The sequence below is a fragment of the Triturus cristatus genome, chromosome 4_2 (genome assembly GCF_964204655.1).
Source record: "Triturus cristatus chromosome 4_2, aTriCri1.1, whole genome shotgun sequence".
In the NCBI taxonomy this organism is placed as follows: Eukaryota; Metazoa; Chordata; class Amphibia; order Caudata; family Salamandridae; genus Triturus; species Triturus cristatus.
This window is the reverse complement of record NC_140586.1, coordinates 640,313,734-640,329,776: the sequence shown is the minus strand read 5'-3', so window position 1 is coordinate 640,329,776 and position 16,043 is coordinate 640,313,734.

Below are 16,043 nucleotides of genomic sequence, written 5' to 3'. Positions count from 1 at the left end.
AACTGCCTGCAGCTCTTAAGATTCACCCAGTATTCCATATTTCGTTACTTAAGCCTGTTGCACCTGGTACACGACTCCCTAAGAAACCCTCGCCAGTTACCATACAAGACACTGAAGAATACGAGGTGGACACCATTGTAGACTCCCGCTTCGTGGGTAAAACGCTTCAATATCTGCTACATTGGAAAGGTTATGGGGTGGAGGAGCGTTCTTGGGTGTCTGCGAGGGACGTGCATGCTCCCCGGTTGGTGCGAGTGTTTCATCAGCGATACCCTCACAAACCTAAGCCTGGGGAGGGGCGTTGTGAGGGGGAGAGGACTGTCATGCCTCGCGATTCAGCCCCTACAGGTGGCAAGTGTATAAGGGGCAAAGAGCGTGTACACGCCGCTTCGCGTTCTTGCATTGAGCCCCATTTCCGTCACAAGTGCTGTTGCCTGACTTCCTTTGGTGTTAGTTCCGGTTTCCTGTTTTGAGTCGGGGACGTTCCTCGGCGCCGGTGGTTGTAGCGTGTGGATCCTGTTGTTACGGAGAGTGGAAGGTGTCCTCTCTCTCCAGGATATTCGCGAGGGTTTCTCCTGGTTGTGGCATCTTCATCCAAGTAAGGTCTGCTGGGTGTTTGGAGGTCCAGGGGTTTCCTGTCTCGCGTCTCTTCGTGCTGAGAGGTAGTCTGACTTTGACGGAGCGCTTTCTCCATTCCTAGCGCTGCCTGGCGTGGTGTCTTCTGTCTATCGCCTCGCTGATCCATGTGTTATACCTGCATATTATTAAGTATAGTTTTGCCTGCTGTTAAGGTACTCCAAGTTTGGATTAGTTGGAGTCTTTTCCTTTGTCCGGTTGTCACGCCCCCAGTATCCTTTCCTCCCGTCACCATTATATCCATCCCCTTCTTCATCCTGAGCAGCTATCAGGAATTCGGTGGTGATATATTGCGAGGACCATTGAGCAGGGGGGTTAGGTTTCCTGCTCTTCTAAATATTAAGCCAGGTACTTGATCTTCCCCACCTTACTCAGGTATTAAAGGAATACTCTACCTTCCCAGGAGTATAATCTTGGTATACTTATTCCCTGCAGCTGCACACTAAGGAACTACTACTTAGAACACACCTGCTGGTTCATACAGATTTATACTTAGCAGCAGACGATATACCGGTAGGTGTTGGGGACATACAGAAGTAAGGGACACAGGGAGGGCGATACAGAGGTATACCACTAACCACCTTTGTATTACAGCTGGGAGACCTACTTGCTTGCCTTGTGGAGATCTCTTACGCTCCTGTTGTTCCTCCTGACGACATCACCTATCAAGACCTACCGGATCCCCCCACCTATCCTTGTTTTGTTTCCCTGTTTTCCCCAGTGGGTTCTCCGCACTCTAGAGTTTGATAGAGTCGGGGAAAACACGGGGGACGGCTGTGGACTCATCTTCACGACTCCAGACGCTCCTGCAGAACATCCGCGATCCTTACAGGATCCCTGGACACGGAGAAGTGCCGGCGCTTATATAGGTCACCAAGTGAGTGATTTTCAGAATGAAATCTATGAAGTGGGTCTCCTAATGTATGAAACGTGAATCCAATCATATAGTCGGAACAAGTGAAGTTAATACAACCTCTCCACTGAAAAAGATGGCAGCATTTGTGTATGAACCTTATATAGCCGGTGATGTATGGAAGGGCCATAAATACCTATTACTTTTCTGCGGTAAAATCTGTGAACAGAGAAATATAAATCGCAGATGAGCATCCAGTCTGCCTACCATTAGCACTCTTAAAATAATCTCAGTGCATGTCACAACAGGATACCTACTTAATTTGTGGTGATACTTCCAACCCACACGGGGTGTCTGTCTTTAGCGGCGTCCTTAGTTTAGGTAACTGTACATCCAGGGATCCTGATGCGTCCCGTTAACAAAGACTGTAAAGCAATGAAAACGTATATCTCAAAAGTTGTCTCTGCCCTACTCTTTTTCGCCGTGTCTAATCAAGATGTTTAGCCTTTATACTACCAAAAAGCAAGGTGTCACAGCTTCCTATTTATTATAAACGGGCGCGTAAATAAGTCCAATTCTACCTCCCAGGCATTAAAATATCCAAAACAACCGTCCGACCTTAATCAGACATCGGATTACCTCAGCACATATCTGCTGCTTCCGTTTAGCATGTAAATCTTAATAAAAACGACCAAGCGAGTACGCCATGCAAACCTCTTAATGTGAAACCGGTAGCAGTTAGGTTAAAACTAAATGTGGCTTTAAACTCCTTTTTACATATCAACGAGCGCGACTTATTGTCATAAAATCTGTTGCATCACTGCTCTTACCTAATGCTGCAATTTATCTCCCTTGACTCCGCCACTCGTGTGATGCCAAGTACGGTAACACTAGTAACAATTCAAAAAAGTCCTGCTTATATCCGGTTGACTTCTCTTCATCAACGTCATGCGGAACCGCCAATCCCCGGCTCCGCTTCCACAATGTATAGTAAACATAATGGAAGGACTAAAGGTAAGTCACTTGAATTGTGGAGGCCATCTTAAAAAGTGAGTGTCTCCAGTGTATTTCATGCATCATGAGTGGATTACCACTCCTGTGTAATAAGCAGACAAACTGCAGGCAAATGGAACTTTTGTGGGTGATAAGTTCCATCCCAAAATGTATATAAGAATCATAAGTGATTTAAAACGATGGGAATATTTAGTGGAGGGGAATCTGAGAGAGGGGATGATTCGACAGACACTGTAAATAATGAAAAAAGTTTTTTACGGGAAGTACAGCGCATCAAACGTGGAAACAGAGAACAAAACAGGCGTCCAACTACAGGCCAAAAACAAGGAGGGGAAAAAGAGGGGGCAACAGGAGAAGACAGGCCAGGCATAAGAACACGCTCTTGGAATCAGAGGAAACAGATGATGTGAATGTAATGAACCTGTCTAGTAAGAATCTAAAGACTAATGATCTTTCATTATTGAAAAAAGGACTTGGTTTCTGTCCAAAAAATGATGGTGATATATGTGATCTAAAAATGTATTTGTTTAAGTTTGTTAGATGGATAAAGATTAAGACACACTTTCTATTGTGTAATGAAATTAATAAATTACCTGCACAACCGCATCGTACATATTCTATAAGTGAAATTACTATTAATAATAATAATAATAAAAATATTAATAATAATACAGCATTTTGTAGAGCGCGAACAGCTACCTCACAAGGAGGTGTCCCAGCGCTGAAGACTGCTGGGGAACCCGTCCTGGCTTTCCCTGTGAGATGGTCCCTTTCTGGGTATCTCCAAGGTGAAATCAGGCATCCCCGGCGTCTGTGGGGGGCTGTTGTAGTGATGAGGAAAGCTTAATGCCCAGAGTTGCCGAGTAAGTTCCTGGTTAGAGTAGGTACCGAGGCGAGAATTATCGAGTCCATTTTGACCCTGGTCCACGACCCTGCCGCGTCGGGAATTGAACCCTGGTCCCTGGCCGAATCTCTGCTTACGGGTCTGCCGCCTCTAACCAGTGAGCCACACCTCTCCACACCAATGAGCCACACCTCTCCACTATTCAGGAAAGTGTGGACACCAGATTGTTATTGTCACTCACTGAGTGTGAGGATGAAGTTGTGAGCACTGATATTGTCATGGGGAACAACAATGACATCTTCCACAAACTAATATTAGCGGACCTGGATAGATATAATGATAAGACACAGCGACCTGTTAAGGGGTATGACAATCTTTCTCTTGGTGAGAGGAAATCACTGAAGAGTCTGATGAAAGATGACAGCATTACTATCAGGGAGGCGGACAAAGGGGGGAATATTGTGGTTATGACAAGTACTGACTATGATACAGAGATTCTCTCCCAATTGAATGACACTACATGTTATGAGTTACTTACAGGGAACCCTATTTGGAAACTCACTGATCACATCAACACATACCTCAAACAATGGTGTGGTATGGGCCTACTGGATGATGAGGAGAGGAGTTATCTCAGGGTAGATCGACCTAGGTACCCATGTATCTACACACTTCCCAAGGTACATAAAGAGCTCCCATTTCCACCTGGGAGACCGATTATTTCTGGCAATGAAGGACCAACGGAAAGGTTGTCAGAATATGTTGACATTTTTTTGAAGCCCTTGGTTAATCACTTGCCATCCTTTATTAGAGACACAAAACACGTTCTAGGCACACTATCTGATTTGACTTGGGAGGATGACATGACATTGGTGACTTTAGACATCACTGCTCTCTACACGAGCATTAAAAGAGAGGACGGGCTTAAGGCTATTAGAAAGATGCTCAGTGTCAGGTCTGCAAGCACATGGGAACACACAGAAATGGTTATCAACATGATTGAACTTATTCTTGATAACAATATTTTCATTTTTCAAAGACTATTGGTACAGACAAAAGCAAGGTGTTGCCATGGGCTCCAGATTCTCACCTTCGTATGCTAACCTTTTCATGGGTTGGCTGGAGGAGGTGTGGATCTAGAGCACCGTTGGAAGTAAATGGAATGATTCCATTTTATACTGGGGCGATACATTGACGATTGCTTGATGGTATGAACAGGAGACAACATAAAACTAGATGAGTTTGTTAAGCACCTGAACAACAATGATTTTAATATCAGATTTACCTGTGAGAATAGCAAAGATAAGATTGCCTTCTTGGACACAGAATTATATATCAGAGAGGGTAGGATACATAGTTGACTTTTCAGAAGGCAACCACGTGCAATTCTGTACTGCACGCTACTAGTGCCTACCCTTCACATCAGATTAAAGCGATTGTATATGGAGAGCTTATCCGAGCTAGGCGTAATTGTAGCCATGACCCAGAGTTTGAAGAGTGTGCTAACAATATGTTGAAACGTTTCAGAAGAAGGGGTTATGCTAGCCGTGTTCTTGACTCTGTTAAATCACGGGTTAGTAAAATCAAAAGACAAGACACGTTGAGAGAATGTCTTGAACAACATAAAAATAAAAATGATGACATAATAAGAATGATTACTAATCACAACACATTATCTAAAATACTTGTGAAAAGTCTTAAAACACACTGACACATCCTGAGGGAGGATACATTCCTTAGTAACTTCATCAAATCTAGACCAGGAATCACTTACAGGAGTGGCATATTTCTGAGGAATCTATTGAGTCCAAGTTACTGTATTCCAAAGAGAAATAGTGATAGGCTCACAATAGAGACTGTAGGTTTTTATGGTTGTGGACATTGTGTGGCGTGCAAATGGGCAAGTAATGGCAAAAAAGAATTTGTGGGCCCTGGGGACAAACGTTATAAGATCCTTACCAATATCAACTGTAGCACTAAATATGTAGTGTACATAATAGAGTGCAGAGGCAACAGAAAATATGTTGGTAGCACAATACGCACCCTGAGAGAAAGAATTGGGGGAACACATCAGGGCAGTAAAACAGGGTGATCTAAGGTACCCAATTGCCGCACATATCTGCTAATTTGAATCACAGGGTAGAAATAAGGACTTTAGATTTTATGGAATAGAAGAAACACTGAGGCACCCACGGGGGGGCAATCGAGAACTCATGTTGAGGAGGAATGAGGCAACTTGGATTTTGAGATTGCGGATGACTGAGTTGGGTTTGAATGTGGACCAGGAGTTACATTTCTTTTTAGGAACAAAATAAAAAATGGGGCTCGCTCTAATTGTCTTTGACCACTCTTGGTTTAGTAGCCAAAATGTAAATTTCAGTACAATAATTAGCGGGTCATTGTTATTGTGAGAATGACCAGGAATTACACTATATCCTGGTAAGTTAAATTCTGCAATTTTGCCACAACGCATGCTGAACCTCGAATATTGATGTAACATATGAATGATGATGAGAATTGAATATTCTAATGTCTCATCAGATGGTGTTTTTTCTTTTCTGGTTTCTGAAAACTGTACTATATGATTTTGCGTATTGGTGCTAGTCTTTTTTGTTTAATTGATAATTTCATAATCACAGCTATGTTATAATTAGCACTGGAGGGGATGGAAACCAGATTCCTCATAGAACTATCACGCACCTACATGTCTGTATCCGCCCAGCTGTTCGGTCTACACCTATTTATTCATAGGTGAAACTGATCACAAATTAATTATTCCCATCTTTTTAAATCACTTATGATTCTTATATACACTTTGGGATGGAACTTATCGCCCACACATGTTCCATTTGCCTGCCGTTTGGCTGCTTATTACACAGGAGCGGTAATCCACTCATAATGCATGAAATACACTGGAGATACTCTTATTATAAGATGGCCACAGCAATTCAAGTGACTTACCTTTAGTCCTTCCATAATGTTTACTATACACAGTGGAAGCAGAGCCGGGGATTGGCGATTCCGCATGACGTCGAAGAGAAGTTGACCGGATATAAGCAGGACTTGTTTGCATTGATACTAGTGTTACGGTACTCGGCATTGCACGAGTGGCGGCGTCCAGGGAGATATATTTCAGCATTAGGTAAGAGCAGTGGTGCGACAGATTTTATGACAATAATTTGCGCACTCGTTGATATGTAAAAAGGAGTTTCCAGACACATTTAGTTTTAACTTAAATGCTACCGGTTTTGCGTGAAGTGGTTTTCATGGCATACTCGCTTGATCGTTTTTATTAAGATATTCATGCTAAACGGAAGCAGCAGATATGTGGTGAGGTAATCCGATGTTTGATTAAGGTCGCATGGTTGTTTTGGATATTTGTATGCCTGGGAGGTAGAATTGGACTTATTTACGCGCCCGTTTATAATAAATAGGAATGTGTGACACCTTGCTTTTTGGTAGTAAAAAGGCTAAACGTCTTGATTAGACATGAAGAAAAAGAGTAGGGCAGAGACAACTTTTGAGATATACGTTTTTGTTGCTTTACAGTCTTTGTTAACGAGACGCATCAGGATCCCTGGATGTACAGTTACCTAAACTAAGGACGCCGCTAAAGACAGACACTCTTTGTGGGTTGGAAGTATCACCACAAACTAAGTAGGTATCCTGTTGTGACTTGCACTGAGATTATTTTAAGAGTGCTAATCGTAGGCCGACTGGATGCTCATCTGCGATTTATATTTCTCTGTTCACAGATTTTACCACAGAAAAGTAATAGGTATTTATGGCCCTTCCATACATCACGGGCTATATAGGGTTTGCACACAAATCCTGCCATCTTTTTCAGTGGCGAGTTTGTGTTAACTTCACTTGTTCTGACTATATGATTGTATTCACGTTTCATACATTAGGAGACCCACTTCACAGATTTCATTCTGAAAATCACTCACTTGGTGATATATATAAGCCGTGTCCAGTGATCCTTCTTTCTTCCATCTTCCTTTGGCATATCATTTTACCACTATTATTGTACTACAGTGTGTACTAAGTGTCGTTTTGTGGTGTATTGATATGTTTTTCTGGTTTAAGGGGTTTTCCATTTTTGTGCTTGCAATTTGGTTCTAATTTTAGTGAACTCTCACTAATGGGGATGTTTCGACTATATGTACTCCTGTTATGTAAGGTAGTACATTGTTAACTCCCCATGTATGCGATGAAACACGTGTTGGCTTTGGGATTCGACCAGTCACATGATTGACATAATAAGAAGAATCATCAAAAGAATTAAAGACTGAAGATTCTAAGAAACTTACTTTGTGTTGTGGATATATGTTCTTCTGGATTTACTTTTGTTACTGTTACATTGTTATCACCTTGAAACTCACGTGTGCTAGGGAATTTGGTAAATATTTTGTTGCACCTTAGGCCGCAGTTTCAGGAGAGGTGGGTGGTTCTCTCCTCCTTGTAGCACCGTATAATACTACTTCATATCAGGATAAGTTAGTGAATATTTCCAGCAGCGCCTTTCCTATGCCCAATACCACTATTCTCCTGTACAGATGCTTCAAAGGTTCATGAGGTATTGAGGTGGGAGTGGGAGGGGGGGTGGTAGGGAGAGACGGTTCAGTTCCGGGTTCTGTTTTATAAATGTTAGCATGGCGCATCGGACACATCGACGTAGTGTTTCCCTCCCCAGATACACCCCTGACCATATACAATACACTGATGACAACATTGAGTGGGCAGTTTCCAACAGGTAAGCTTAAAGTGGTGACATGGAACGTCTGAGGCCTAATAGATAAGGTGAAGTGGGGAGCTGTTCTTAAACAAGCAAAATGCTTGGAAGCCGACATTCTGCTCCTACAAGAAACTCACCTCTTGGGGACCAAGACACCATGCCTGGCCCGCTTTTTTTTATGAACATATTCCACTCAGAATTCACTAGAGCCTCCAGAGATGTCGCCACTCTGAGTCAGCAGAAAATCCCCTTCATCCCTACACATACATGGGTCAATACACACGGTAGGTACATCTTTGTACATGGTACGGTGGGTGGAGAAGCTATAGTGTTGGGCAGTGTATATGCTCCCCACCCCTACACCAAACATTTATCAAACTTAGTATAGATATCTTGGGGTCAATACCGGAAAGCCTCACATTAATTGGGGAAGATTGGAATGATGTGATCCATCCGGAGCATGACAGGTGGAGACTCACAGCCCCGTAAGGAACACCAAGAGAATCCAGGTTGGGCCCCATGACAGAGATGTTGGGATGGACAGATACATGGAGGGTCCTACACCCTACAACATCAGGGTACACATACTTCTCAGCCATCCACGGCTCATTCTCCAGACTTAATTATATGTTCATCACCAGTGAACACGCCCACAGAGTACCCGGAGCAGAGATCATGTCTAGAGACATGTTGGCCCTAACCCGGGTGAGACTATAATTATTATTCGGCCCTAAATGGCCCCCGTTCCGTTAGCGCCTCTCAACTTGACACATGCATAATCCATATGATAAAGCTCACATACACAAAGCCCTACTAGATTACTTCTCATTTAATGAGGAAACAACTTCTTCTGGCACAGTCCTATGGAAAGCAATACAACCAACTACAGTAGTTTCGATATTTGCTACCTTGCAGCAGAATGGTGGTGGAAAAAACAGACGCTGTACAAATGGAAGCACAAATTATAGAATTAGAATGACGTGGCAGGGGGAGAGATGGGGGCAGGGCTCATAGGCAATTAGGCATACTGCAACAAAGATACCAAAGGGAACTGCTAGACAAATTCAAATGTGCATGGCATGCCACACAAAGCAGGATATACCAAATGGGGGGACTAATCGGGGAAACTCCTCCACAGACTATGATAACACACCCTGAAACCAGTTCAGATGCCAGGAATTAAATCACAAGATGACACAATACTCACAGACCCAGTTAAGGTAGCCTATTGTTTCGCCTAATTCTATCAAACCTTATATACCAAACACAAATTCCTAACAGAATCGCAGATCTAGGATTTCTTTCGGGCTATACCACCTAGGGCGCTGTACGCTGAGCCTGGAGAGTCCCTGGAAGCCCCTATTGTCCTTGAGGGGCTGGTGAAAAGGCCATCATCCATGTGTTGAAGTATCCTAATAGGATTAGCAGAGAAAGGTCTAAAAATAAAATGTGTTGATCAGGTAATCTTACCTGATGGGTGATATTGAAATACCTCTCTTCATCCTTGTGAGTAGCCAACTATGTACACGGCCAGAGGGAAGACACAGAAACATAACAATAGGAGAGAGAAATTGGAAAAGCACTAAAAAAAGAACCACAATAGGTATATCCTGCCATAATGTACCAGAATAACCTGGTGAATAACATAGGCAATTATATTATGCAAAAAGGAATGTTAAATGGAAGAGATAGCCTTGTGTGGTTCAACAACACATCAAACAAATCATCTGTATATACATACATAGCTAGTGTAGCCATCTTGAGGCACATAAGTCCCAGGATGGGTGATATTCAAATACCTATCTTCAGCCTTGTGGGTAGCCCACTATGTACACGGCTAGAGGGAAGACACAGAAACAGAGCAATAGGAGAGAGAAATTGGAAAAACACTCAAAAACAGAACCACAATAGGTATATCCTGTCATAATGTACCAGTATAACCTGGTGAATAACATAGGCAATTATATTACGCAAAAAGGAATGATAAATGGAAGAAATAGCCTTGTGTGGTTCAACAACACATCAAACAAATCATCTGTATATACATACATAGCTAGTGTAGCCATCTTGAGGCACATACGTCCTAGGATGGAGCAAAAAAAAAGCAATGAAAAGGGAAGGAAAACAAATTGCCAGTTTCTTTATCCTGCAGACAAAGTATAGTACAAGGGGTAATGCACCCCCCATATAGTGAAGGGGTAACGCAACCACCATATAGTGAAACTCTGGAAAACATACATGAAACAGCCTCACATGTCTGTGCCAAACTAATATTTAGAAAAATCCTGTACATAATAAATGTAGCCGCAGGAGGATCAAATCTGATGAATGTCCTCTGCACGCGGGACATGTGCTACATGGACTTATTTGTAATGTGATGACGTATATATTATATTATGACATTCAGGGGGTGCATGTCCCTAAAGAGATAAATGAATGTTGGTAGCATGAAAAGCAAATGTAACAGACATGTTACTATTCAAGCCTGGTGTACATAAAAGGGCATGCGCTGGAAAGCAGAAAAACAGAGAGTAATGCCGTCCTCGTTGAGAATGGCCCAAAAGGTATTGCGATCAGGTGAGACTCGCAGTAAAAACAGCACATGGCCATAAGGCGGGAGTGCTGAGTCAAAGACACCAGCCCTCCCTTAGCTTACCTGCACAGCAGTCCATGTCCTTTCGAATATAGGGGTCCCAGCAAGAGAAAAAAGCAATGCCGGGGCAGGAGATATGAAGGGTGGCGCTCTCTGAGTAATGCGCCTGTAAGGATCATAGGAAATGTAGTTCCCTGATCTGTGAGCACGGGCATTAGAAAACAGTCTTGCTTCTAATATAAGAGAAGCGTATTCTAAATGACTGGCGATGAAAGTGGGAAGAGATCTGGTTTGTTAACAAACCAGCCCTAAAAAAGAGGCAAACAATTATTAAATATCAAAATACATCCACCCAGATAAAGGGCAAGGGGTGGAATGGGGTGGATAGGGAGGGGAAGGATGAAAGATTTGTAAGGGAATCATTGTTGTTCATAGGACTAGTCCTTCTAGTGTGGGATGGTAATCAGACTAGCAAGAGTAATGTTGGTAGTCTCAAGTGATGAAAGGTGGTACGCAAGGTGGGCTACGCTGGTACTTAAACTAGAAAAACTAGGAGGAACTACCTGCCCAGGCTCGCCTAGGGGATATCATCGTTTAACCCAAGTGTATCGCAGTGGAGCCTTAAAATCCATCTTTGTTCCCTGTGGAATAAGACTGATTCTCAAGTTCTCATTGTTTGTAGGTAGTAGGGTTTGTCAATAATTGCCCATCGGATGTCATCTTCCGTATGACCCGCACTAAGGTAGTGTCTTGTGAGTTTAGTGTTATCGTTCTTGCACCAGACTGAACTCCGATGTTCAACTATTCTCAGTCTCACCTTACATGTTGTCATCCCCACAAAGATCAAATTCCAAGGGCAACGTAGTATATAGATACCCCCTCTGTGTTGCAATTAGCAAGGGTGCATAACTACTAGGGAGTGGTCATACTTAGATCTATTGATGACATGGCGGTGGTATGAAGACAGACGGAACATGATCCACAGGAGTAATGTCCTTTGGCCGGCACAGTTGACCATAGAGTGTTCTGTCGAGGTCCTCTCAAAGTACTGGATGGTGTATGAGGGCGTGTGTACCAGAATATCCCCAATATTTTTACTACGTTTGAGAGCAAACAGGGGTCTGGGTAGCTGATTTTCCACGGTGTTAAGAACAGACCAATTCCTGTTCATGGATCGCTTCACAATGTTGGTCAGTGGCTATAAGTGCTGACACAGACCATCCAATCCAAGGGACTTTTGATGTATGTTTCAAGGAGGTCTTCTCGATGGTCATTCCTGGCCCTTTTTGCCACTTTCTGTATAAGTTTGATAGGGTAAGACCGTTATGACAGGTGAGTACTGACTGTGACAGCATGTTCTCTGTACTTTTTAACCTCAGTGTGGTTTCTGCGTACCCTGAGGAATTGACCCACCCGAAGGTTATTTCTGAGAGCATGTGGGTGGAAGCTCATATAGCTCAATAAGGAGTTGCGAGCCATGGGTTTTTTATATACCTCAGAATATATGCCACCATCCGTGTGATATAGCTGTAGATCTAAAAAGGGAGAGAGCTATTGCTGAATTCACATGTGAACCCCAGATGAGGTTATTGAGTTCAACCAGATGGAAAAGGTTTCTAATGAATTAGCAGGACCTCTTCATACCACCAGTATACTGCCTCTATATCTTTTCCAGATTTTGAGGTCAGCACAATATAGGTTATATGACGGATATATGTGTTTGGACTCATAACTGGGCATGTACAGATTAGCCATGCTGGGGGCAAAGGTGCTACCCTTCGAAGTACCTCTGGCCTGCCAGTACAGGTGTTCCTGGAATTGAAAGAAGTTCTCTTTATCATTGCGAGAGTAGCACACTCCATCACAAAGGAGGTTTGAGTCAGGGCATTCCGTCTTCTCTGATCTAAATGTTCTCTCACTGTTTGTAAGGACTCATCTTGTGGGATGTTGGTTTAGAGGGATTCCACATTAAACAACACCAGCAGATGTTTCTCAGGGTCAAACGCAACCTCAGTAAGCACATTAAATATATGTTTGGAATCTCTTAGGTAGGATGGCATCTCTGCCAAAATGGGACGTAGGAACCAGTCCAAGAATTGGGAGAGTGGTTAAAGCAGAGATCCATTACCGTAGACAATTGGTCTTCCTGATAGGGGTCTGGTAGGTTTGTGTATTTTAGTTATAATATTAAAATAATGTATTTTGGCATTTTTTAACAGAAACTCTGACTCACTCTTGGTGATTAAACCCTCTTTTCTCCCTTTCTCTACTATTGTTCTTATTGTAGTCAAAAGTCTTTGGGTGAGTCCATCTGTAAACATTGGTAGTATCTTTCATCACTAATTTGGCAAAGACACTCATCTTTATAGCTCTGTTAGTCCATGATGGCAGTGGCACCTCCTGTGTCAATCGGCTTTATAACTATCTTGCTATCAGAGCCTTGTCATTGAAGACAGTACAATCAAGTTTTGGATAGATTGAAATAAAGCATCTTGGCTGAAGGTCTGAGTCTTTCAAATTCTTTGATCACTGTCTTCTCAAAAGTAGCCACTTTCGGTGGAAACCAAATGAAGGGGTGGATTTAAGGTGGATTTATTTCTCAGGTCTGTGTTCTCTAACAGGATCATCAACTCCAGTGCTGTCTGCAAAAAAGCAGGCCAATCAATGTTTTCTAAAGAACTGGGATAGTTCAATCCGTGGGAGAAAGTTGTCCCTCAAATAAGTGGGCACACAGCCCAGACCCTTCTTCTACTGGGGTTAGAATCCTGGGGCTCCAAATGGCATGGGGTGAAAGGATTGCTTAGGATATCCAGTTTGGGTGGCCATCACGGGCCTGGAGGAGGTTGTGATTGGGGTCCGGCATATCTGCCTTTTGGTTGTCTGTTCCTGATCTGGTGGGAAATGCTGGACCTACTTGAATCAGAGTCATCTGAGTTACTCCACTCATTTGAATTGGAGGTCTATTTGTCTGTCCCTTGTCTCCAGCCTCTTGCCCCTCTCCTGTAGTTCTTCTTAGAGGAAGATGATACATAATCATCTGCTAAGTATGGATATAATTTCCCGTGTGTGAATATCCCCATGTACTTCTTTAGTTTGTGAATCTTATATTTTAAGATACCTTCCCTTGTTTCAGTAAGTGTTTTGTTGACCTCTTCTAGCTTCTTTTTGTAAGCAGTCAGCTGGGCAATGACGCTGATCTGGGATTCTGGTTGTTGTATCTCAATGAGTAGTTGGTCTGCTACTTCCTTGGCTGGGTTGATCAAGAGTATCAGCCAATCACGTGTTCACCTCCATGAGATAAGGGACCAGTTCTTTTTAAAATTCTTGTTGTTTAGGAACAGGCTTGGGCGTTTGTGACTGTAAGACCCTGTGAGGCGATATTCCCTCGTAAATATTCTGTAAGAATGGCCACGTGCATCGCAGTCCATATTATTTGTCTCTTGAGGTTACACAGTTTATTACATTCCTCTGCTTGGTTGGATGTAGCAACTAATGAGGTCTAGGAGTCTGTAAAATAGACTGAACCATATTGCTATCAAAGGCTAATCCTATACTCTCTGCTATGTTGAATGTATGGGGGTTAATGGTAATATACTTTCTAGAAATGTGATAGTAAAAGTGGGAAATACATCTATAAGATAAAGGGGCCAAAATCAAGATGCGCAGTCCTCTGACTGTACTATATAATAATACACACTAGGAATTGAAGAGAAAGGCCCTATGTGAGAGACCGCACTACTCCCTATCTAAATGTGAGCTAGTGTGAGAAGGAAACCCAATGATGAAGCTTGTCAGCCTTGGGTGAGTGAGGGTTCTTGTCCTAAGAAGGGTCTCCTCTTGCGAATAGGGCACATTTTTCTGGCCCCAGCACTGTTAACAATATTCATGTACCACACCTCAGTTTATTTAAACTATCTCTTAGATCTTTTTATTGAAGTCTGATTGTTTCAACTGTTATTTGTTTAAGTCAGTACAACTTCCTTTGATATTATTTTGTTTGGAAATTTGTAATCAAAATCTCCAAACCCCACATTTTCCAATGGTATTTAATCGAAGCCATTGAGAGATGGCTGCATGGAATTTGCAACCAGGTCTAAATACACCATACCGCAGGCTTAAAATCATGTCCCCATTTTCCACCAGTAAAAGCATCCAGGGAGATGCACATTACAGCATGCATGAGTGGCAGGTTGCAAAACTAAGGAAGAATTTCATACTCATTCTTGTTTAACGCATTTTCATTAAATTAGAGAATATGACATTAAATTTGTGTATTCTAGTTAATTATCTACAGCAATACCCCTATAAATGAGAAAAAGCTGTTCCAAAACGTGGCAGGAACTATATCTGGGGTGACAAGATCTCTGAGATTGTTTAGAAAGGAAAGTAATAGGGCACACATTATTTTAAGGGTGCCAAGGAACTTGGAACACGGAAGTTGTCTTTAAATATAATTATGATACCTGTATTGAATATATGAATATTTGCTCATGTTAAATCAAATATATGTTATGGTATTAATGTACCTTTTAGGGGGCAATGTTGTAGGATAGTTGCCCACTGCTAACATCATATGTCTCCAGCCAAAAGCAAGGACACATAACAAAGGTAAATAAGGGTGACAAAGAGCTAATCAGCAGCAGATAAAGCTATAAAATTCACATAACGACACATCCTCATTTGTACTAGCCAAAGGAATTAAAAAGACCAAGCAACTTTTGCTCCTGAAATGAATTTCATATAAGGAAAACCTCATCTCTGAATCGGGATGAGCCAGATCGTTAGTCAAAAGCATACAATTTTGGTTTTTATAAATCTTTTTAGGCAATAAAACATGAACATTGAATTGCAACCTTAGTAACATCACAGCACAATCAAGTATCCATAGTTCTACAGTAAATCGTGAAACTCTTCCCTCTACCCCAACCCATAGGCAAGACATCAGAGCCCATCACTGGTGGGCAGCCCTAAACGAAGGACGTGAGGGTCAGTAGGAGCAGTCATTGTACATATACCACCTCGGAAATTGTTCCACTTCCCCCAGAAATGCACTCAATGTTGATGAATATGTGGCGAATTAATTACAAGTAAGTCCTAGAATATACACTATAAATACTCAAAAGGAAGCGAAACAATGTACACATACTGTTCCTCTTCAGGGCATCTGTAGAACTATAAATTGAAGATTGGTCAGTACATTATTATTTCTCAAGTTTCAGATCTTCATGGAACTCGGCTCTTAGTTTAAGCAATATTATGCAAGGAATTGGGCACTCTTACGTAGTTAATAACTTTAGTGCATTATGACTTCTTGAACATAAGTGAGTCATTAACTACATAGGCCTTCCAACTTGGATAATGTCAC